Source organism: Equus quagga, chromosome 10 (genome assembly GCF_021613505.1).
Source record: "Equus quagga isolate Etosha38 chromosome 10, UCLA_HA_Equagga_1.0, whole genome shotgun sequence".
Classification (NCBI taxonomy): Eukaryota; Metazoa; Chordata; class Mammalia; order Perissodactyla; family Equidae; genus Equus; species Equus quagga.
The window spans coordinates 28,379,031-28,388,517 of record NC_060276.1 but is presented as its reverse complement, the minus strand read 5'-3'; positions in this window follow the sequence as shown (position 1 = coordinate 28,388,517).

Below are 9,487 nucleotides of genomic sequence, written 5' to 3'. Positions count from 1 at the left end.
ATAGAGTTTCAGTTTTACAAGATGAAAAGAGTTACGGGGATGGATGGTGGTGATCGTTGCACAAGAATGTGAATGTGTTTACTATCACTGAACTATGCACTTCAAAATGGTTGCGATGGTAAATTTGATGTTAAGTGTATTCTACCACAATTTTCTAAAAAGACAATAGGCAGGCAGTAAGGCCATAGCACTAACTATTTACCCAGCACTTGATCACCAAATAATGATTCTCCCTCTTAGTTTCATGTCCCTCAGCTCACATTCGATCTCATTGATTTGTACTTCCAGTCTCTAGCCATTTGAGCTGTTTCCAGGATGCAAAATCCATGGATTTTCTAGGTGTCACTATGTCTAGAGACAGATTATGATGACTAGGATAGCTTCTATGACTTCAGATTTGTGCAAAGAAAGATATAAGGACTAAGTCACAGGGTGAAAGGGTGCTACAAACTTGAACTTGGTTGCAACACCAAAGGAACTTAGAAAACTTACAAGTATATCAGGCTTACAGGTGAGGGGAGAAAAAGAGGGTTTGGTGGGCACTCTGAAGTCCTGTTAAAGTGACTTCTATTTACCCCACAAGGGCAATGTAGTGGGTCCCAAGATCAAAATGCATCTTGCATCATTTTATGACGTTACTTACTTTATACCCTTTAACTGATATATCTCAGGCTTTCTCAACCAGGAACATCCTTTGATTGTTTTATTAGGCAAGGGAAATTAAAAAATTGACTTAGCTCTCCTGCTCCATCTCATTCTGTCAGCCCAGTGAACATTTTCTCAGGAACATTCCAGGAACTGTGACTAAGTGAGATCAAGGGCTTGATCTGCATTTATGCCTTCCCTTTACCGTGTCCAGATCATTTGGTAACTGTTGTCCCAGACATGAGGCTCCTGCTCAGGCACAGACACATACAAATAGTTGTGCCCAAGTAGCGCTAGCTCCTGGGGCTAGGAGGTACCTCTGGAGGTGACAGAAGAATCCATCTTCCTGCAGAGTCACTGGATATTGCTTCAGATTCCTGCTGTGTGTGTATATTTCCACCACATGCTGACTTCTGTGCTCTAGGGGCCCTGAAGGATGAGCAAAGACTGAGGTCAAACTGGGGAAGCAGTTGGAGACTGTGATGCCCTGGAAAGTTTGAGACACATACGTTGCACCTTAGGGTACTGGCCCCAGACCCTGGAACCAGATAAGGCACAATGGGCTCCATTTTACAGAGTGCAGTAAATGAAACCATTTCAGGACAAGAGCTGAAAACCATACCATCCTATATCTCACTCAGCTATGCAGTTTTTCTTTTTAAAAATTTTTGTTTTCATTTATTTTTGAAATTGTGAGGTTATTTCCATGGTTCAAAACCCAAAAGGTGCAAAAAGGCATGCAGGGAAAAGCTTCTCCGCCCTGTCTATTCCCCCTAGGTCCGCCCACCTGAGGCAAGCACTATTACCAGTTCCTTCTATCCGTCCACTGATACTTTGTTTCATTTTTTATTACCTCCTCTCCAAATTTGGATTGGGATTTTTCCCCACCATTTCTAGTTTGTGCCTGCAAACACAGAAGTGCTTGCTCTTCACTTGTCATCAGAAGTCACAGAGCAAATCTTTCTTTTGCAAAGCACTGCTCTGCAAGGCTTGCTATTGCTTGGACTGCATTTTAAGCCATTCGATTCTATTCCGTAAGAACTAATGCTTTGTATCCTGCTCTAGGCCCTGTGAGGGACCCCAAGATGAGTATAGCCTTTGTCACTGCCCTGAGGGAACTTCTTTGTTAGTTGGGGACACAAGACTACCCATCCAAAAGAAATGGCTAGAGCAGACGGAGTGCACTGGGGATTCAGGAGACTGGTTTAAGGAAAGCCTTGAATGCCAGGAGAAGTTTGACCTCAATACCATTGGTCTTGAGTAACTTGGTGATTAAATGTATTTGGAGTCTGAGTAGATCTAGTCTCCAAGGCGAGCTGTGGTGCTTGATCAATTCTCTTAACCTTTCTGAGGCCCAGTCTCTTCCTCTGTAATGTAAGGATAATCATTTGCTTCCATGGGCTTGTTTCGAGGATTAGATGAGATGATGAACTTGCAGATCCTGGCATACAATGGGTGCTCAATAAGTGGGTTAATTGTAATTTTTTGCAGGAGAAACTACCCAAAAATTGGGTCCATAAGGACACTGTGTGTGTGTTTGTGTGTGTGTGTGTGTGTGTGTGTGTGTGTGTGTGTGTGTGTAGTGGAAAGAGGGGTCCTGACAGTTAGGTTCAGGAGCTCTTAGGAGTGACAGCAGGGAGGAGGGAGAGAGAGAGACAAGATGGGGGCATTACCTACATGTGGAAGCTGATGCTGAATCCATGTGGTTGAGCTTCCTAGTTTACTAGAGTAGGAAATGGAGCAGGAGATCTTTGACGGTCTATAAGCATGATCATAACATGGCAAAATTAATGTTTGACAGGACTCATATAGGAGTGCTGTGGAGGCTGGTGTGGAAAGGCTGGCAGGCTGGCAGGACTAGAGGCAGAGTCCAGTAAGGACTGTCATCAAGGTGACAGATTCTGAGATCTGGTGCTTTGTTGGATATAGAGAAAAAGGGTGAGTTAAATGTGAACATAGTAGGTCTTCCAGCCAGGGGAACTGGAGCTATGATACTGCCTTTAAGAGAATAAAGGAGGGGTGCTCAGTTTGGAGGGGAAAACAGGGTGGTATGAGGCATCTGTGCCCTTGGGACAGCAAGACACCTAAGTAAAGCAAAACATTCTACGGCAGTAGCTAGCTTGAGACTGATTCCTGTAAATGAAAGGAATGTGACCGGGAAAGTTGAATATCCTTTGGGGAATACTGAGATAGGGCAGATCACACTGGGCCAGTTCCCCAGTTTTCTGATCCTTCCATATTTTCAACAGAAGAAATCTGCCTAAAAGGAGAGAGGGAGAAGCAGAACATGGCTTTAGATGTTGACTTCAGATTAGGGACTGTCTGGATCGCCATGGTGACGAGGACGAGGAACGCGATGCCTTTGTCATCAATCATATCTTACAGTTGTGTTCCTTTGTACTGCCTGGTAACAAGGGTTCTGAGCAACCCTGTTTGCCTAATAGTCTGAACTGGGTGAGAGACAGACCTGGGGCTGCATCCTGACAGGCTGTGGGGGAAGATTTGGAAGGCCTCAGCTACACCATACTGCCTGGTAAGTGGTGGCCCTGGGGTCAGCACCATGATTCCACCATCCCAGGGTGAGATGCCCTTCGTGATACCAACTTTTTAGGTCCTCATTACTCTGGGTACATTCCTAACTCCCCTATCACGATGGCCTGAGTGGCACCTTCTCTTATGCTTGTTGCCTAAAAGATGACGTAGACAAAAGTGCTCAGAGGCTAATATAGAGGGCTCATTACAGGGACATGATGTAGAGATCAGAGAGGCCACATGCTGTCCGATTCCATTTGTATGAAATGTCCCGAATAAGCAAATCCATAGAGATGGAAAGCAGATTAGTGGTTGCCAGGGGCTGAGGGAGGAGGGAATGGACGGTGACTGCTAATGGGTACAGTGTTTCCTTTTGGAGAGATGAAATGTTCCAGAATTAGATAGTGGTGCTAGTTGAACAACTCTGTGAATATACTAAAAACCACTGAATCATACACTTTAAAGGAATGAACATTATATGTGAATTACATCTCAATAAAGCTGCTCTTTTAAAAAATGATCAGGTAGATTTCTGCATTCACGTCTCATATGAAGCCCGTAAATGTATACACACTGAGGGTAGCTGCATTATCACTGTCAAATTGCTCTTAAGAGTTGGTATTACTGGAGCCGGCCCTGTGGCCGAGTTGTTAAGTTCACACTCTGCTTTGGCAGCCCAGGGTTTTGCCTGTCCGGATCCTGGGCACGGACCTAGCACCACTCATCAAGCCATGCTGAGGAGGCGTCCCACATAGCACAACCAGAATATACAACTATGTGCTGGGGGGCTTTGGGGAGAAGAAGGAAAAATAAACTTTCTTTACAAAAAGAGTTGGTATTACTGTATTAATATTTAGCAATTGCTTTTATGTTTTCTAAATCCTCCTTTGCTAAAACTACGAAACCCTAGGGATTGCATGGGGGGAGCGAGGGGAGGGCTATTTTCTCTGATGATGAGGCTACAGGATGAAAAAAAAAGGCTTAAATGAAACCTAGCAAATGCCCAACAAACCGCATAAAAGTGATTAGTGCACACATTTCAGATAACCTAAGGCTTCATTGGCCTTGGCAGTACTGCGGAAGAATCTTGACATAAGGATGAACTGTGCTCACTTCATTTCCCCGGGATCGTAGGCATGAACATATTTTTCCTCAACATCTGGCCAACATTTGATTCACCTCCCCATTTTGACTGTGCTATCAAGGGTGTTTTCAATGCACAGCCCAGCACACATCCTCATCCACACTACAATGAATATTTTCCCTCAGAGATATATGAAATTCAGTTCAACAAATTTTTGAGTCCCATGCACAAGGCATCATAGAAGAACAAGATAGCTACTCGGGCTATCTTCCTCCCCTAGCTGCACAATCGCTCTCCAGAGCAGTGTTTACTGGGTGCCAAAATATTCCAGTGAAGGGGAAAGGCATGCTGAGCACATGCCAAAATCAGGCTTCACTCCTGTCCCAGGCTAGTTCTGCTGCTGGATCAGGCTGAGAGTCTTGAAATGCCTCTGTGCGACAGTTCAGAGTCATGCTTGTCCACTCTTATACTTGATTTTAATTTATCCCCAGGAGATGTGCCTGGCCAATCATTTTGACACTGCTGTCAACACCGGAGTCTGCCCCAAGAACCTAGAGAACCAATGCAGGGCTGGATTTGCAAAGCCTTTAGGTCCTAGGCATGGCTCTGCCACAAACTCAATGTGTGACTTTGGCTAAATCACACCCCTCCCTCTTTTCTGGTGTATTTCCTTTATAAAATGAGGGAGAGGAATGTGACTGATTACTATCTAAGGATCTTTCCAGCTTGGCCATCTCATGGTTTCTAGAACCATAGGTAGTGAGGTATGTCAACTCAGGGAGCATCCAGGAGGAGATTAATGCTGAGACCAGGATCGATATTCAGTGGGTTACTACCAGAGACCAAGGGAAAAGGGGCAGGAAACAGGCAGGTATGGCAGGTTCAGTTTCAAGTTTACATGGGCTGATTTCCACAGAGAAAGGAGCTGTTGATTTCAAGGGTATTTGTGTTTGCCCTGGATTAAGAATCAAGACAAAGGAAATGGAACTTGTTTTGGTGACTGGTTCCGAACTTTTCTTAAATTCCTAATGGCTAAAATAACCCCAAGGGGATTGACCTTAGAAGTTGTCTGTGTTTAGTATAGGCAAGAAGAAGACTCCTTTGCCCCTCAACAAATACCTCTTTTCCCAGCTTACTACTACAAAACAAAAACAAAAAGCCCACACGCAATCAACCAATCTCAATAATTATATTAACGTTAATGGGGGGAGGGTCTTACAGTGTGCCAAGCTCTGAGAACTTTGTTTCTATCCAACATCTCATTTAATCTTCCCAACAACAATATGAGGTAGGGACTATTACTGTGCCTGCCTTGAAGATGAAGAAATTATGGCACCTAGTCTGTGCTTAGCACTCTTCCAGAAACCATGGGGAAGTTTCTGGAATGGGACAGTCCCTAAAATCTGGAATGGTGATGTTAACAAAAGTTGTGTCAGTTGCCTAGCATAAAGTCACTGAAAGGATTTGCAAGAAGTGAAGGAAAGCATAGATTGTTTGCTAGTGGTAAGTTTTCATTTTCTAGCTTGAGGGCAAATTTTCAATTTTTATACTGTCCCAGAACAACGAGAACCATGACTCATCTCTGGCAATTTATGTGGGAGACTGACTGTGCCTTTAACAATTTCATTGTGCTTCCTACAATTACCATCTTTCACTCTCTGGAAAGCAGAGGGGTGGCATGTGACCTCCTGTCTCCATGCCTCCTCAGTGCCAGGCTTTGCCTCCAAAATAAAGAAATGGACATCTTCCCTGGGAAAAGAGGATATATATTTCCAAAATGGGAGGAAGAAGACAAATCAGCGCAGCACAGCCTCCCCCCTCTCCTGCCCCGGCCCAGGCCCCAAGCGAGTTCAAGAGCAGACTGTCCGTTCTTCAAACATGTCGTGTTCTTTCCATCTCTGTGCCTTTGAACAGGCTGTCCTCGAGGCCTCTCATTCTCTTCCCCCTCTCCACAGACAAATTCCAAATTCAGCCAAGATCCAGCTCAAATACTGTCACTGCACCTTGTGAACCCGTGCACTCCACTCCCTCACTTCCAGCAGATTGGATTTCTTTCCCTTTCCTCTCTGCACCAAAGAGAGGACGAGGGTATGGTCAGTGCATGAGTGGCAGACTTCTCAGCTAGGCCCATCTCTTCAACTATGTCCTCTCCCCACACGCACACAGACACACACAGCACACAGGCACACATCTTACAGAGTACAGTAGAGTATTGTGATTAAGTCGGTGAACTCAGGATCCAGAGAGCCCGACTTTTGAGTCCCAGCTTATCACTACTAAATGAATGACCTTGGGAAAGTAACTGACCCACTCTGTGACTCAGTCATCTCATCAGTACAATGGGAATGATAACAGTACTTCTCTCACAGGGTCATTTTAAGGATGAAATGATATATATATAAAATGCACAGCACACTGCTTGGCATATAGTAATCGCTCAGTCAGTGGTACTTAGTATTATTATTGCACAGGGCTTGGTACATAGAGAATGCCAAATACATATTTAGTGTGGATCTGAGGGGTCCACACAGTAAGGTATTGGGGCTTAAATTAGGGAGAGGTCAGGGACAGCTGGGCTATTCAAGGACGCCGTTTCCCCTGACCTCATTATTCTCTCTTACTGCACCCGGTTCTTTTCCTTCAGTACACATACCACAGTTTGTCATTATACATGTATTTGTCTACTTGTTTGGTGTCAGTCTTCCCGACAAACTAAGCTCCATGAGATCAGAGCCCACGTCAGTGTTCACCACCACGATGTCTCCTGTACCTGGAATAGTGCTGTGAAGATAGCAGGTGCTCAAGAAACAATTGTTGAATTAATGAATAAATGAAAGAAGAATTCAGGGGGGGAGATGTGGGATTTAGGTGGTCCCTGAGAATGGGTAAGAGTTGGGTAAGTAGGCAAAAAGGCTTCCATATGGAAGGGACTCCTGAGAACCCTGAGCATGTACGAGGCACTTAGGGGAATACAGCCCGTAGATCCATTTGGCTGGAAGAGCAAGAGGCTGTTTCCGTAGCTCAGCTTGTATAGGGAGTAGTGAGATTGAAGACTGGCCAGAGGAGGTGGAGAATGGCCTGGAATTCATTCATTCATTAAGGACTCATTCCGTTGGCTAAGGCTTTGTCCTCTGTCAACATGCAAATAATCCTAGGAAAAGTAAATATTATCAACCAAGTATGATTATGAATTCATTTACTCGCTCTTTGCCCTAGGGAAAGTTTGCCAGAGGGGAAGTTGATGATCCCAGGAGGCCACAGGAAAGAGAAAACAGTGCCCCTGAGGTGATCCAAAAACCTCTAAAGAGGGAGGTGAAGACATACCTTATCGCCTCCAGTGTTGCCTTAGTCCAGAACCTGAACCCCAAACTACTTATAGTTTGTTTCATCAAAAAAGTGACTCTTCTTCATCAAAGGTGCGGATGGGGAGTAGGAGTGGCCTGTGTGAAAAGGGCAGGTCTTTGATTACAGATTAAATCTCTTTACTTCTTACAGATCTGTTCAACTTTTCTGTTTCTTCTTGAGTCAATTTTGGTAATATGTGTGTTTCTGGGAATTTTTCCATTTCACCTAGATTATCTAATTTATTATCATACATTTTCCTGTGTCATTAAAAGTCCTATGTAGACATCACTTTTGATAGCAGCATAATATCCTATTGTAGGACTGTCCCATAATTTATTTAATCATTCTCCTAACAGGTTTCTTCAGGTTATTCACAGAGCTGAAACGAATATCTTCATACAAAAATCTCTATCTGTGTTACTATTTCCTTAAGATAAATTCCTAGGCATGGAATTTCTGGAACAAAAGGCTCAAACTTTTCTTAAGGCTCTTGATGCATCTTGCCAAATTGCCGTACAGAAAACGCAGATCAATTTGTCGTCCTCATCAGTATATGAAAGTGCTTTATAATGTTGGGGGGTTTATGATTTTGAAAATATCTTTGCTGATTTGATAGGTGAGAAATGCTATCTTACTCTTAGCTGTCATTTTAAAATTTCAAGTGAGGTCCAAGTTTGTTAATGTTTCATGACACATTTGTATTGCTTCATATGTGCTTCATCTGTTCAGTTCTTTGTCCATTTGTCTTTTGCTCTTTTAGTGTCTTTCTTATTTATTTACAGCATCTCTTTATCAATCGTCTTCAATATTTACTGCAAGAATTTTCAGGGAATTTTTGCCTTAATTTTGTTTATGCTGTTTCTTGATGTCCAGGAGGTTTGATTTTTCTGTGGGCAAACCAATCAATTTCTTCATGATCTCTTCTGTCCCATGTATGCCTAAAAAGCATTTCTCCATCCAGGAATCAGTTTAATAATCTCATTTTCTCCCTTTTAGAATTTTATCTTTTATATGTGCAGAATTTATTTCAGTGTATGATGTGATTATTTTTCGCAAATTGCAAATCATCCTAGCACTGTTTATTGAATAATCCTTCCCTTTCCCATTGATTTAGAATCTTTCCTTTACAAATTCATATACGTGTGTATACATATGTACATGCACACACATATATTTCTGGGTTTTTGGTTTTTCTAGGCTGTCTATTCTATTTCATTGATCTGTCTCTTCTTACACCACGATCACACTGCTTTAAATGCTGTGTTTTTATAATATATTTTGATAGCATTACTCCTCTGACAAACTTTTCATAGCTATTTATGCTAGTTTACTCTTCGAGATAAGTATTATAATCATTTTGTCAGGAAGACTGGCTCCTTCCCAGAGCCCATCTAAGTTACACGATTTTGGGGGCTGCCTATTTCACCTACTTGGATCATTAGACAGCATCCTCATAATGAACAATGCAAGAGCCCAAAGGAGCCAGGCTCCAATTGTGCCTGCAGCTTTCATAACTTCCTTAGCTCCTAGAGGGAGGGCTCCAAAGAGGGAGAATATTTTGGCCACACCTGTTTGAAGAGCTGAAATGAAAAGGAATAGTTCACCATGCCAACCACTTTCAAAGTCTGTCTTTCCCTCTCTCCAAAGTGGAATTACTTTCGCAAGTGACAAATATTATGTTTTATTTAATCTACTTTAATGCTATTATTGACATTATGGAATTACACTTACAAATGCTCTTGGGTTTGCCTCTCTCTGCGGAACATGAACTAGTTACTTAGCCTCTCTGAGCCTCCATTTCCTCATCTGTAAAATGGGAATAACGACCTCATTATGCGAAATGAGTGGTTCCAAATCAGTAAATGACAGCTATAGCATAAT